At 43.7% G+C, this 14554-nt stretch overlaps 1 protein-coding gene and 3 long non-coding RNA genes across 4 annotated transcripts in view; 2 read left to right on the forward strand and 2 right to left on the reverse strand.

Moving 5' to 3' along the window:
- Positions 1-14554, forward strand: part of LOC139609617 (protein NLRC3-like) — a 165607-nt gene that overhangs the window by 98796 nt on the left and 52257 nt on the right. The window lies entirely within an intron of this gene.
- LOC139609667 (uncharacterized) lies at positions 1027-2622 on the reverse strand. Its single transcript, XR_011685293.1, has 5 exons — positions 2505-2622; positions 2360-2404; positions 2203-2250; positions 1672-2088; positions 1027-1158 (listed from the first exon to the last, which is right to left on the reverse strand). It is a non-coding gene; the product is annotated as an uncharacterized lncRNA (long non-coding RNA).
- On the reverse strand, positions 7762-8310 carry LOC139609675 (uncharacterized). Its single transcript, XR_011685304.1, has 3 exons — positions 8273-8310; positions 8136-8204; positions 7762-8055 (listed from the first exon to the last, which is right to left on the reverse strand). It is a non-coding gene; the product is annotated as an uncharacterized lncRNA (long non-coding RNA).
- LOC139609679 (uncharacterized) lies at positions 8050-10965 on the forward strand. Its single transcript, XR_011685309.1, has 2 exons — positions 8050-8701; positions 10475-10965. It is a non-coding gene; the product is annotated as an uncharacterized lncRNA (long non-coding RNA).

Consider the following 14554-nt stretch of genomic DNA (forward strand, 5'->3'; position numbering starts at 1 on the left):
TTTGACTCAATGTCGCCCGCTCTGGCCCCAGGAATGCATTTGACTATGGCCGCTGGTGTCGCTAACTTCACGTTTCTCAGAATAGAATCACCAATGACCAGAGTTTGCTTCCCAGCAGGTGTGTTGCTGAGTGGGGAGAACCTGTTAGAAACGTGAACAGGTTGGTGGTGAGCCGTGAGCTTTTGTTTAGGACTAAGCCTCTTCTTGTTACGAACAGTCACCCAGCCGCCCTGACCTCCCGGCTGCTCGGGAGCTGCTGGGGGGAGAGAAGGAGCTACAGAAGACGCTACACTGGGTCGGTCCGCACCAGCTAATGGGGGCTGGCTAACTGGAGAAGCTAAAGATGTGGTTTCCACGGTGCGGAGCCGAGATTCCAAATCACTGAGCCTCGCCTCCATAACTGAACAAACTACATTTATTACATGTACCATTATCGCTGAAGGAGAGGAGTAACTAAACATGAGGCAGGCTGAGCAAGAGAGAGCAGGAGAGGGAGAGACAGAAGCCATCGCTAACTGCTAAGCTAAAGTAGCTAACAGAGCTAGTGTGTAAACAGCTGTTTTAATGAGAATCTCACGAAGAGAAGGAGAGAGCTGAGAGTGATCGAACAGAAGTTCGACAGTACAACAGATAATTTGCGGTTGTATACGAAAATACAACTAGGATCAGCTGAATTCAGGGAGAGCAGCAACAAACACAACACCACCAACAACCGGAAGTGACACAATACGCTTACCGCAGCACGTCGCACCACCAGGACAGCAGACAGTTCTCATCCGTGAGATAATGATAGAATGCATTACTTGGGTAACCATCTGGAGCGTTTCCAATTGCTGGTTTCGGGCGCCTCTTTGGGTTCTTCCCGTTCCTCTTCTTCCCACTATCGGTCCTGGTGAATGATAGTATCCGCAAAGAGTATGCGGACAATCGTCGATCTGACACGTTGTATTTTACGCCGTCTGTGGGGTCTCGCCGGAGCCTTCTCAATGTCGGTTGTAGTGGTAACCCTCGCAGAAGAAGAAGTGTGAGGCTTCTGTCCTCCGGGAGGAGATGAAAGAACAGGTGTCACAGGTGCTGTTTGTCACCTGACAGGAGATGGGAGGTCTACCCGAGGTGGTGTCTGGGCCCTCAGGGGTGTTGAGACCATAGGCTGAGAGTCTGTTGGGTATAACAAATTTAATGGGTTAGCATCATTAACAATAAACTTTTTACTCTTTTAAAAAACATTTTAGTTAGAGTTTTAGTTTCAGATTCAGAATTTACTTTATTTACCCGAGACTGGAAAATTGAATGAACAAAAAATCCACACTAAGCAAAATTCATTTCAACCTGCTTCCAGTTAACAATGAAGCAGTCTGTGTTTACAAGTGTGCATGCACAATATATATACACACACACACACGATATTTGAGCCCTGTCCCTTATGGGTAATCTTGCTCAACCAACATATTTCTGATTTGCACCCTGAGCGCTCTGTCGTAGGACATAAGGACCTATGCGAACATGTTACATCATCGTCATTGCCTTGCGACCAAACGCAAGGAAGTTGTATTTTCATTTGAACGCTGAAGCGCGAAGAGTCAACTTCCTTCCACGTATATATTTAACAAAAGGGGTTTTAAAAAAAAAAAAAAAAAAAAAAAAAAAAAAAAAAAAAAAAGTCAAGATTACCTGATATCTGTGCCCCGTCAGATCCTTGCGCCAGTGGTCCCTGCTGGATCTGCCTTTTATTTTTACGCAGACGGTTCGCTTTTGGTTGGTTGGTTAACCCAGGACGTACTGCTGAATCACTCTGCTGGTTCTTCCTTTTACTTTTTCCCTGGGGTCGGACCAGCAAATCCCCCGCTAGGATCTCGTCGATACCCCCGTGGAAGATGGCCGGATTCCACGCCCCAGCTGGCACCGGAGCTATCGGAGTGATGTGCTCTTCACCCGCTGGAGGGGTGGTGTTGGTCGGGGCAGGTGGAGGAGGTGGTGGTGCAGCCTCTGACGGGATCAACACCGAATCCTCAGCCGCTTGAATTTCTTGTAAAACCTCCGTGAAACTGCCGTCAAGGTCTCATACCTCGTTCAGACCGTCGGTAAAATCTGTAAGTATGTATGTATAGTTTTCAGCTAAACCTCAGTATGTTTTGTTGAAACTGTTATTTTAACACAGAAACGGATGCAGTGTGAGTTAAATTTTAAAAAGACAAACCTTACCAAAATGTGATTGTGAAAAGTTGATTCCTTCCAAATCTGCGGCTGTGACTTTAAAAGATGGATAATTGATTTAAACCACACACACACACACACACACACCAATGTTTAGACAATGAATAGAATACATAAAAATACATTAAATATAGTAAATACTTACTAGAAAACTGCTGTGTTGGGTGGACATCTACAGAGACGGTAAATGCTAAAGTACACAGATCTTTCGTTTAATATTTTTAAATGTTATTTTAAAAAAAAAAAAAAAAAAAAAAAGAAACGTGTGTAGAAACGCAAAGTCTTCTTACCGCGAGCCATTGTGCTGAGTTTTGAGTCGTACGTCTTGGGGCCTGCTCCGTCACACAACCGCTCAGGATGATGGTGTATTTATACCCGTATTTCTTATTTTGAACACAATTACCCTGTGTCTTTTGTTAGTTTTCCAACCAAAACAAAATTGGATTCATATGGAAAGCTATCACCCTAAGGTTGGGTCAGGTCAAGTTTATAAGAAACAGAAAATTAGGTGCATATGGGTGTGAGATGACTTCTTAAAGTGACTTTGACCATGACCTTGAGAAACTCTTTGTATGTGAGGGTTGAATGAATTGTGGTGAGTAGGGCTCTCCTCCTGAAAATACACTGACTCTATGGTTCTGTGACAAAGTTTAGACTCTAAGAAACTTATGTGCAAGCATGGGGAAAAAAAAAAGGGGGGTGGGGGGGTCAAAGGTCAACTCCTCCCCCTATGCAAATTAGGTCAAAGGTGAGACCTGTCAAAAGTTTGATGAGAAGTGGATACTTCCTCTCTCCATCGGCCATGGTTTCCAGGCGCATTCTGGTCTGATGTTCCACAATCCAGTTGTGGGTGCTGCCAGCTGTTGGCTCCTGTACTCTGCCGAGAAAGAAATCGACAGGTAATTGTGGGTCTTGGCCAAACATAAGATAGAATGGTGACTCACCAGTGGACGGATGCGCTGTGGTGTTGTTAAGAAAGTCACATGGGGCAGGTAACATGACCAATCTCTCTTCTTAGTGACAGGCAGGGTGCGAAGGAGGTTGTGCAAGGTGCGATTGAACCTCACATTGGCCGTTACCAGCTGGATGATAGGAGGTGGTGTGGCTTCTCTCAATCCCATACATACTGCAAAGCTGTTGGATGAGGTTGCTCTCAAAATTTCTGCCTTGGTCAGAGTGGATACGGCATGGCACTCCAAACTTGCAGAACCATTCATTAACAAGCACCTTAGCTACTGTAGAAGCCCTTTGGTCGTGGGTTGGGACTGCCTGAGTGTACTTGGAAAAGACATCTGTCAGGACAAGGACATTCTCCATCCCATTGTTCGCAGGTTCAAGTACAGTAAAGTCAACAGCCACTATTTGATTTGGACGAGAGGCCAGCCAATGACCCATGTAAGCAGGGGCAGCAGGTTGTGTGTTTTTAAGCTAACTGGCAACGTTCACACTCCAAACACCACTGCTCGATGTCACGGTGCATTCCAGGCCAGTAGCATCGCTGATGGACCAGATTATCTGTTTGACCCCTTGATGTCCATGTTCATCATGCAGCTGACTCAAGACCTGGCTCTTAAGGGACCGAGGGAGCACCAGCTGGAGAACCTCTCCCCTCTCAGGGTCGCAAACTTGGCGAAAGAGCACGCCATCTTGGTCCTGTATCCTGTCCCACTGTTTGGCCAACAACAGTGTTTCTTTAGAGACCTGGCGCTGTTCTGCTGTATCAGGTCTCTTCTGTCGGGTCCAGAATTTCAGAAATTCCTTGATGGCGGGGTCAGCTTCCTGTAAAACATGTAGGTCAGAGTGAGTGTGAGAAGGAAAAGCTGATATTGTGGCCTGGGTACCTTGGACAACCGGAGTGGTCCTGATAGCCTGCTGCAATGGTGCTGGAATGGGAAGGCCAGAGGCTACATAGTAAGTCATGCTTGTGCTGGCTGGACGCTGCCAGGAGAGGGCATCTGTGATTGTGATTACTTCGGCCAGACCTGTACTTGATGGTGAAGTCAAGTGTAGCGAGTTGCGCAGCCCAGCACTGTTTTGTAGCTCCCAACTTGGCTGTGGAGAGATGACTGAGGGGGTTATTGTCTGTATACACCACACATTTCTGTCCTTGCAGGTACTCTGATTTTTTCAGTGAGGGCCCATTTAAGCGCCAGAAACTCCAATTTCATAGAGCCATATTTCCCATTACGCTCTGTAGGCCTGAGGCCACAGCTGGCATAAGCTACTGGTCTGACCTTGCTGTCCTGTTCTTGAGAGCACTGCACCCAGTCCCTGGTAGCTGGCATTGACCTCAAGGATGAAGGGTAGAGCAAAGTTGGCATAGGCCAAGACAGGGGCAGACACCAACCTGCTTTTAAGGCTCTCAAAGCTCAACTCACTCCTGTCCATAAGGCAGGTAGGCCCCTTGTTGCAGGTTTCCGGGATTTGGTGCCAGTCAGTTCAGCTACTAGGCGGTGGAGAGGAGCAGCCAGCTTTGCAAACCCCTCAATGAACTGTCTGTAGTAGCTTGCAAATCCTAGAAAGGAATGCAACTCTGACACAGGTCGCTGCCACTTGGAAACCACTTGCCAGGGTCTGTGGACACCCCCGCCCTGGATATAATGTGGCCCAAGTAGCTTACCTCTGGCTTGAAGAAAGAGCACTTTTCCAAATATGCCTTGAGGCCCTCTTGCTCTAGGCGGCCCAGCACAGCATCCAGCCATTCCATATGCTCTGTCACAGTGGAGGAAAAGACAACCTCATCCAAGTACAACAACCATGACTGACCATGCTGGTCTCCAAAGATTCTCTCCATTAATCTCTAGAAAGTACTTGGAGCATTGCACAACCCGAAAGGCATCCTGTTCCACTCAAACAGCCCAAAGGGAGTGCAGAATGCAGTCTTCATTTTGTCCTTTTCTGTAACTGGTACCTGGTTGTAGCCTGCAGCAAGGTCCAAAGTTGAAAACCAGTGAGCCCTGGACAAGGCGTCAAGGGACTCTTCAATGCGGGGCAAGTGAAAAGCATCCTTGCGGGTCTTACTGTTGAAGAGCCGGTAGTTGACACACAAATGAAGGCTGCCATCGTTCTTCTTTACCAGCACAATGGGACAGGCAAATGGGCTACTACTTTCCCTGATGATCTGTGCCTTAAGGAGCTGATGGATGTGGGCCTTGACTGCCTCGTATTCTGAAGGAGGGATGCGCCTATACCTTTGACGTACAGGTGCCTCTTCCACTAAAGGGATATCGTGAGAAATGATGTTAGTGCAACCTACGTCTCCCTCATGATCAGAAAAGACACCACTGTACTTGTGCAGCAATGACCTGACCTGACACTGTTCCTGCTCTGTAAGGGCTGTTAAGTCAACAGCAGCAACCTTGTCCTGTACTGAACTGTTCAGTCTGGGATGAAACTGTGGCTGCCACTTCCTCAAAACCTGTGGGAGAGCTCACCTGGTGGGCATGAGTCAATGTGCCCAAAACAGTGCGTGGGTACAATAAAACATCCTGGGTCCCCACGTTGACAATGGGGGATGTACACAGTACCATTAGTTGCACTGACTAGTGCTGGAGAGGCTAAGAGGCCTGCGGGCAACCCTCGGCTAAGGGGTTCAAACAAGGTGTCCTTTTCCAGGAAGTGTTTGGAGCAAGTGGCTGCCACAATTTTCATGGTACCCCCTGGAACTCTACATACCCTCCCACCCTTCACTTTGACCTGACCTGACCTGACCTGACCTGACCTGACCTGACAGGAGGTTCCTTAGCTTGGTGACACTGCTGGAGGGCTTGCTGAATTTGGAGGGGAGCCTGCAACACAGAAGGTAAGTTAAAGAGAGCAGGACCGTGTAGCACAAACAACTCCCAGTAACATTCCTTGATAATGTTCATACCCAACACACCAGGAACTGAGGGTACACCGTGTGGGGGATCCTTGACCACCAACACCCCCCGATTGGGAATCACTCTACCACAAAGCTGCACATCCAACTCAAAGTAACCTATGTATGGTATTGATAGCCCATTAGCAGCATTTAGCCTCAGCCAGTTACAAGAGTGGAGTTTCTCTGGGCCCCAAGATTCAAAATGCTGTACAAAGAAACTTTCAGTTATAGTTGATACCATGGATCCAGTGTCAACCAAGCATGGAACTGGGACCCCACCCATTGAGAGGGTAAGATGTGGGCAAACTGCTACCAAATTTTCAGAACCATCCTCTACAGGCTCAGAGCCAGAGAAGCCCCCACCCAAACTTTGGCTCAACAGTTCAGGGGGTGGGAGTTTCCCTGGTCCTGTGAGCAATCCCTGTCATTAGCAGTGAAGCGGGCTGCGACTAAGGCTGGCTGGGGCCTTGTAGCTACATATTTGCTCCTACACTCCCTATCATAGTGACCAGGCTGTTGGCATCGACAAAGGTCATCCCTCCTGTAAGTTTTAGTAGCATTGTTAAGGGTTGCAAAACTTTTGGTAAGTTGGGTCAACTGTTCTTGCTGATTTCTGAGGATCTCTTTTAATTCACTTAGCTCAGAGCTAAAAGAAAAATTACTTGCCTTGCTATCAGCAGAATGGCCTCCTTGAACAGTGTGTTGGAAACCAATTGCAGAGGGGACAGAGTAACTTCTACCCCTCCCACCCCCTGGCATCCCTTCTTGTTCCCACCTAATGGCCTCACTACGGACATCAAGGTGGCGGTAGGATGACCTCGGACAAATTGTTTCAGTTCCCTGCGTAGAGAACAATCAGACACATACTCCACAAACGGATCTGCAATATAGCCTGTATCTTAGCTGGATCTTCTCTCTCTTCCTGAGACCGGTATTTAATTTCTTCCCTTGCCTCCCCCTCTAAATGTTCATACATAAAGAGTGCTTGTTCAGATAAGGATAGGTATCGAGCCCGGGTACAAGCCTGGACCTCTTCTATCCATTCAACAATGTTCAGACCAGTCTTAGCCCTGAACATGGGACACTTCCTGTCTCTTGGAAGATAAATCAGTCTCTCTGGTACTGGAGCCTGGACTGAGGACGGCCCAGCGGTGGCAGAGGTTGATGCTGTGGTAGACCCATGCCGTTTGGTCTCTTGTTCCTGCCGCATCTTTCGATTCTCAGCTTGCAGCTGTGTGACCAAGTCTCTTAGCTGGGCGAGTTCCTCCTCCATGGGGATAGAGCAGAAGAGATCAACAAAGCACTGGCTTGCAGTTCAGGGATCCCTCCAGGACCCGCTGCTGTTCTGCCCACAAACAAAATCAATACAACTGAATAAACCAACTGGGTTACAAAACAACAAAGAAAATGCAAAACTACACGTCTCTGCTGTTAGAGCATCCTGCCGACAACACCAGAATGTAGCGGAGCGGGGTTATTTTGAATAGTGGTAAATAGTTGCGACAACGCCACCTGGGGAATTGCACCCCAAGAAATACAATGGAAAGCCCAAGATTCAAATTACAAGGACTCACAGGTTCGTTGGCTGCTGCAAATAGGACAGAGACGTGTTTCCAAAATGATAAGGAGTTTTTATTTAAAATGGCAGGCTAGAGAAGGAAAAAAAAAAAGAAATTAATGCACACAATATTAAAACCAGAATCCAGAATGACTGTTAAGCAAATATGTTCATGAAATTATTTTTCTTTAAAACAATTCTTTAATATGTTCTCTAAAATAGTGCACAGCAAACACACACACACACACACACACACACACACACACACACACACACACACACACACACACACACACCTTGCTCAAAGTAAAAATGAAACAAAATTAATTGAGCAACAAAACAAACACAACCCAGTTGGTTAACAGAGATAAACCAATATGAAAACAAAAAGTAAATACGAGCAGAACAGCAGCAGGTGAACCTACCAAAAGACAACACAAGTTACATAGTTTCCTAGTTCACCATGCTGCAATTGTGGATTTCGTAGCTCATCCTACTCACCACCTCTAGCAGGAATTCTACTCAGAGGACTTAGGAATGGCAGGCTCCTGTAGCACACTGTTCAAACTGCTAAAACAAAAACCATAAAGTAAATGCACTGATAAAACTGATAATCTTATATGACTAAGGTCACATACCTGTTGGTAAACAGCAATCAACACCACTGACCAGGGAGGGAATGAGGCAGAGGCTGAGCATAGCTCCCAGCTGCCTTTTATTTGGCCCTGATTAGGGAATTGGCTGAGGAGAGGAGTCAAGCCTGGAACTGCATTCAAGGGTGCAAAGTGCAGCACTCCACTACACTAACAACTTCATCCATTTGATATTTGTTCAATATCTGTTTCTCTGCAGAGCTGCATGAAGCCTCTCAACATGTTACAGAGTCAGACTCTACTGTGGTGTCCTGCTCAGCCACAGCTCCACCTGCTTCAACAGGAACACTGCATGTCCCACCACCACACGTCTGCTTCTCACAATACAACACTGTCAGTGTCACCAACACCAAGCGCACAGTCGCTGTCACCACTACAGCCGTGCTGTCAGGTTTCTGTGGCAACAGCACACAGGTTAGATGTGCAGTGCGAGTGCTCTGTGTTCAGAAAGAGGTGTTTCCCATGATTCCTGGGCTCAAACACACGTCTGCTGATGCTGAGTGACACTTCCAGAGATTCATAGACTGAGAAGGACTTCTAACTTGCCTAACTTGCTCATAAACTGTTCAGAATAAATTGATGACATAATATTGACTGAGTAAAGAAACATTTAGAATGAAACTGTGTATGTATATATATATGTATATATATGTATATATATACATATATATATACATATATATATATATAATTTCCAGGACCCAAACACCTGAAGTCACACCAACAACTTCCTGGATGATTTCCAATGACATCTTAGGAGCAGTGTTTCCAGCTGTTTTCAGTAAAGCCTGTACATACATACAAGATTATTAATAGTTTTAATCTAAAGATAATTCAATTATACTGACTGTGATTACCTCTAGAATTAGCTATTTTTTTCAAGCAGCCCCTCAATGTGCATCTAAATCTAACACTAATATTAAAAACACTGTTTTACGCAGACTGTTGAACAGACTGTGTAACTGAAGTATTAGTATTATGAACAGAGCACTGGAATTCATTTGCTATTCATTTAAAAGTTGCCAAATCTAGTGAGAAAACTGCTAAATTGCCAACATCACTCAGTAGGAAACTTCCTTAAAGGGGCTTTATGTATTGATTATTGATTATGTATTTATTACATAATGATGATAAATGATGACTGCTGATTGGAGGAGCCACCTGGTTTTTTTTGTGAAGGGCCCCACCACACTGTAGAATCACCACTGGTCATTTACATTCATTTTTTCCATCATCAATCTAAATTCAATCATGACAAAATGAAAACAGAATTTCTGAAGATTTTTTTTTTTTTGGAGATGTATTAAAAAGGAAAAACTGAAATATCACATATACTGTGTATATTCATTTAGAACAAAATGATTTAACAACAGTCATTGGATACAAAAATCATCTATCCATTGATGCCTGGATTCAAAATCACCCTGAAAATCAAAGTGAAAAATTGAAATCCCAGGCCGATCCAACTTTGTGAATTTCATCACAACAACACATGATGTGTGTTCCTGGACAGTCTGTGGCACCACTTCATGGTGTCAGATGCACTGATACATAACATCCCAGAGGGTCTCAGTTGGATTCAGGTCTGGGGAACATGCAGGCCAGTCAATGGCATCAATACCTTAGACAGTAGAGCGGCCGGGCATTGTCCTGCAACCGGAGGAGCCCTTTTCTCTGTTCAGTTCAAGGATTCAATGAGTAAAGCTCTGTCTGATGCTAATTCATTACATTGTGCTTCATTGTAGTATAAAGACAGTTCTGACAGTGCAAGAACAACTAATAACTAATCAATTTCATTGTATAGTGTGTCTGTCTATTAGAGACATTGGAAAGATGAAATTAATTTTACAGGTGAGCAATGATACTGTCTTGTTTCTTTAAGATTTTTTTTAGCTATCGTCAGATCAAGTAAAAAACATAGTGTTAATATACAATTATAAGAACAAGCCCAGTGCAGTTATATAACCCATTTTAAATGTAGGGAAGGCAGCGTATTGGTATCAAACCTCCACATTAAGTCCAGTGGGTTGATTTGCGACATCAGAATCAGTATCAGGAGAGAAAGATTAGTATGTGAATCTTTCGACATTTCTTTAAAGCAGCAAATTTAGACTTAACAGAACAAACAAAGTAAAGAGAACTGAGTGTTAACCCCAGTGTTTGGGAATCTGTTTTCCTCTTTTGTAGTGTTTCTTGAAAATGCTGATGAAAAGGAGGATCCTAGGAGGAAACCAAAACAGCAGTGGTCTCCAACAGAGGTCGCAGCAGTAATGAGACATTTCAGAAACCACATCAACAAGGGGAAACTAGCCTCTATGATTGAATGCAAACAGTACAAGACTGCTGAGCATCCTTCTCTGGCTCGTCGCTCTATTCACAACATAAGAGACTTTGTCAGGAATCGGGACTTAATGGTCAAAAAAACAAAAGACAGTCACTGAATATTGAATTTAGTTTATATTTTTTATGTTTTCGAAATGTTATGTTCTTTTTATATGTTTATATATGTTCGTATGGGCAATTTCTGATAGGCTTGCAACCTGTTCTCAACCTGTTGTCTGGTGTTGCAACTGATGTGATATACACACAGTGTGTTATTTAATGTTATCAGGAGAAGTGACTTTCACTATGTTGTCAAACAGTGATAGTAATTAAAACCTTTCTCCTTGTTCACTGACTCTGAATGCTGTGGTATGTCCTGATATTAATAGATCATGTAGATACACAGATAGTGAGTCCTTTAATGCGTGGTATGAAAGTGTGGTTTCACATTTGCATCACTATACAAAAATACTATAAATACAGTATCTTTTAAATTGCACAATGCACAGTGCTGATGTACTATGCATTGTGTAGAACAATTTGTCCTCATATAATAGGTGGGTCCTTTTAATACACAATGCGTTCACTTTTGTGTTTGTGTTTATCCATGTTCTATTTATTCATGTTTGAGCCTTTAATACACTAAAGCACTTCTCAATTATTTTCTGTTACACCCCCCAACCCCCCTGCCATACTATAAATAGTATCATTTGTCTATAAAATTGTTATAAGTACACCTCTGCATAACATTGTATCCTTATTAACATTAAAGAAAACAAAAGAGAAAGAAATATAGATCAACTTATAACAAAGAATAACTTTATTAACTTTGTTTTTTAGTCTGTAACAGAAAAGATTTAAAGTGCATCAATTTGCCTGAAATTCAAAAAAAATTAAATCCTTATTTAAACTATAAACATTTTTTGACCGACTGCCATTTGATACTGAAAAATAGAATTAAATAAAATCAATAAATAATAATAAATTCAAACTGATCAGCAACATGCACTCAGGAGCACAATATATCAAATATGTTAACCTACAAAACAAAAATGAATAAAACAATTTGTGCTGATTTTTGTTATCAAAATGAGGAAGTCAGGATTAATGGCTACAATCAGCACGTTTTGCAGTGCACAGCTTTTGGAAGCGGGGTTTGAAGCATGATACTGCAACTCTCAGCTCCTGCTCAGTGTTTAGCTGGGACCTGTACTTGGTCTTCAGTGCAGCAACAGCAGAGACGCCAGTCTCACAGAGATATGATGTTGCAAAAGGAAGAAGAATGCCCAAAGCCTTCTGCCCTCAGAGTGGATACTGCCTCTCTGCACTCAGCCAGAATTCACTCAGTGTCTGTGATGTGAACCTCAGTCTCCATGTGGAGTCAGACGTCATGTCAGTGAACTGGTCCTCCTCTGCAGAGCTGAAACCAGTTGGAGCTGGTGCATTGAAAGGATCTGTCACCCAGTCATACTGGAACTGTTTTCAGGGAAGTACTTTTTAAAGAATCCCATCAATGATGAAATATGCTGCTTGATATATGGAATCACTGAGGGGGCATCATGGTCAGTGGTGTCAACAAATTGATGCAGGTTCTCGAATGAATCAGTATTTCCTTCATCAAGTCCCTGCCCCACATTGCAAGCTTTCGAGTGAAAGAGCTGATCTCGTCTGTGACCTGAGGGAGGTGTTTATCTTTCCCTTCAAGCTGTAGATTTAGTTCATTTAGCCTCCAAATATATCACTCAGGTGGGCCAGTTTCGCCAGGAAGTTCTCATCACTACATTTTTCTGCGACTTCATACTTGTGCTCATCCTCCATAAACATTCTTATCTGCTCTCTGAGCTCAAAAACCCGGGACGAGACTTTTCCTCGTGACAGCCACCTTGCTTCACTGTGAAACAGCACAGCTTGGTGTTCAGCTCCCATCTCCTCACAGATAGCAGAGAAGACTCTGGTTTTTAGTGGTCTGGTCTTTATAAAACTGACTACACCTATAATGTCAGGCATAACCTCACTTAATTCAGGGGAAAGGTGCCTTGAGGCCAGTGCTTCTCTGTGTATAACACAGTGTGTCCACTCAGCATGAGGTGAGGCCTTTTTGATGAGTGCCTGAAGTCCTTTTCTCCTCCCTGCCACGGCCTGTGCACCATCACTGCAAACACCAATGCAGTTCTCCCACTTCAGCCCACTCTCATTCAGGAAGCAGTCCAGCATTTTGAATAGCTCTTCAGCTGTGGCTCTGTCTCTGACAGATTTACAAAAAGGTAGATCCTCACACAGGGAGTCTGTCATGTCAAAACGTACATAAGCAATGAACAAACAGTCTTTGTTGCTGTCAGCTGCTTCATCGAACTGTGAGGCCAAACGTTTGTCTTTGAGTTTATCTACCAGCTGTTCTTGAGGATCGTCAGCAGTGTCATTTATACGTCTGGCGACAGTGTCATTGGACAGAGGGATAGTTTTTATCTTTGCAGCACTTGCGTCATCCAGCATGACAGAGACCACGTCTCATGCTGCAGGCAGTATCAGCTCCTCTGCTATGGTGTGGGGTTGTTACACTGAGCAGTTTGGTGCGCCACCTTATGTGATGCATCACCCCACTATTTGAGAAGGACTGCTGTAGACCAACATCATCACATACAATCAAACAGGTGACTGGAATTACCATGATGCTGACATTAATTCAACTCTAACACCACACAAGCCCAACCACTGCTCAGGTGCTGGCACAGTTTCTCCAGCAGGCTCGCTTGAACTTGCAGTGTTGTTGTCACTTTCTATATATTTTTTACTTCAAATTCAAAATAATAACAGAATAATTCAAAAGTTTGGTTTAACCTGCTCTACTAAAATATTCTTTAAATGTTAGAGACAACTAAGGTCACCCATTCAGGTGAAAATGCAAGAAGAAGAGAGCAAACTCCACCAACCATGAGCACAAAATGATTTCAGCTGCAAACCAGCTGAAAATAAAACCCCAATGTGACTCATCATGAAACCTTTTGTTGAACTATTCAGAAATCAGCCTTACCTACAACATAATGATGACCTGCAGTCACAAGTGGACCTCATTAGCTTTGTGACGTTACTGATCAGTTCCATTTTGTTTAAAGCTGACGATAGTCAGCAAACAAAATGCCAGACAGATCAAATGTTTATTAACTTACCTCACGACTTGCTCATAAAGTGCAGGGTTCAGATGGAGAATCCTCCAAAAGAAACTCCAGAGCTGGTTTTACCCGCTCCATGGTCAGCAGGTCTCATCATGAAATACAGTAGCATCCTGTATTGGTGGGGCTCTCTGCCGTCGATTCAAACACCATCCCCACAATGCAATGCGATTCACAGTATATTACAGTATTTCATGGAAAATGGTAAATATTGCCCATCATGCATTGTTTTCTACAGTATGGTACAGTATCAGTGGGAAACAGTATGATACTGGCAGAATTTGGCTGTTTTTTTACAGCAGTTTGTTAAAGAGCAGGGTCGTTAGTTTGGCTGTTACAAACTACATGTGGCTCAGTTTGACAGGAAGTCGTCACAAATAACTGCTTCACTTTCACGTATTTGTACTAAATTTTACTGACAATATTAAATATAAAAATAGTGGTAAGACTGAGAAAAATCACCACGGTCAAATAATCAACAGGTGTTTGATTTACTCCTCTGTAAATAAATCAATGTTTTCTCCTGACAGCAGAGGTTGGAGGGGACAGGACATGTGGAGGTTGGGCCTGTTATAATACCTCCACCCAGTCCTGACTGTAGCATATAGCTGTGGAGAACAGTGGGAAATAGACAGAGGGCTCAGTAATGACAGGACATAAAGCTTCACTGCAGCACTGCACAGTTTTAGTTGTTTTTTTAAAGAAGACATGACGTATAAATCTGCTTCTCAATGAGAGAAAGTGAACGTAATAACTTTATCTGATGAGTTGTAGT

Source organism: Trachinotus anak, unplaced genomic scaffold (assembly GCF_046630095.1).
Source record: "Trachinotus anak isolate AG129_WGS33_773 ecotype Australia unplaced genomic scaffold, CSIRO_AGI_Tana_v1 ptg000026l, whole genome shotgun sequence".
NCBI lineage: Eukaryota > Metazoa > Chordata > Actinopteri > Carangiformes > Carangidae > Trachinotus > Trachinotus anak.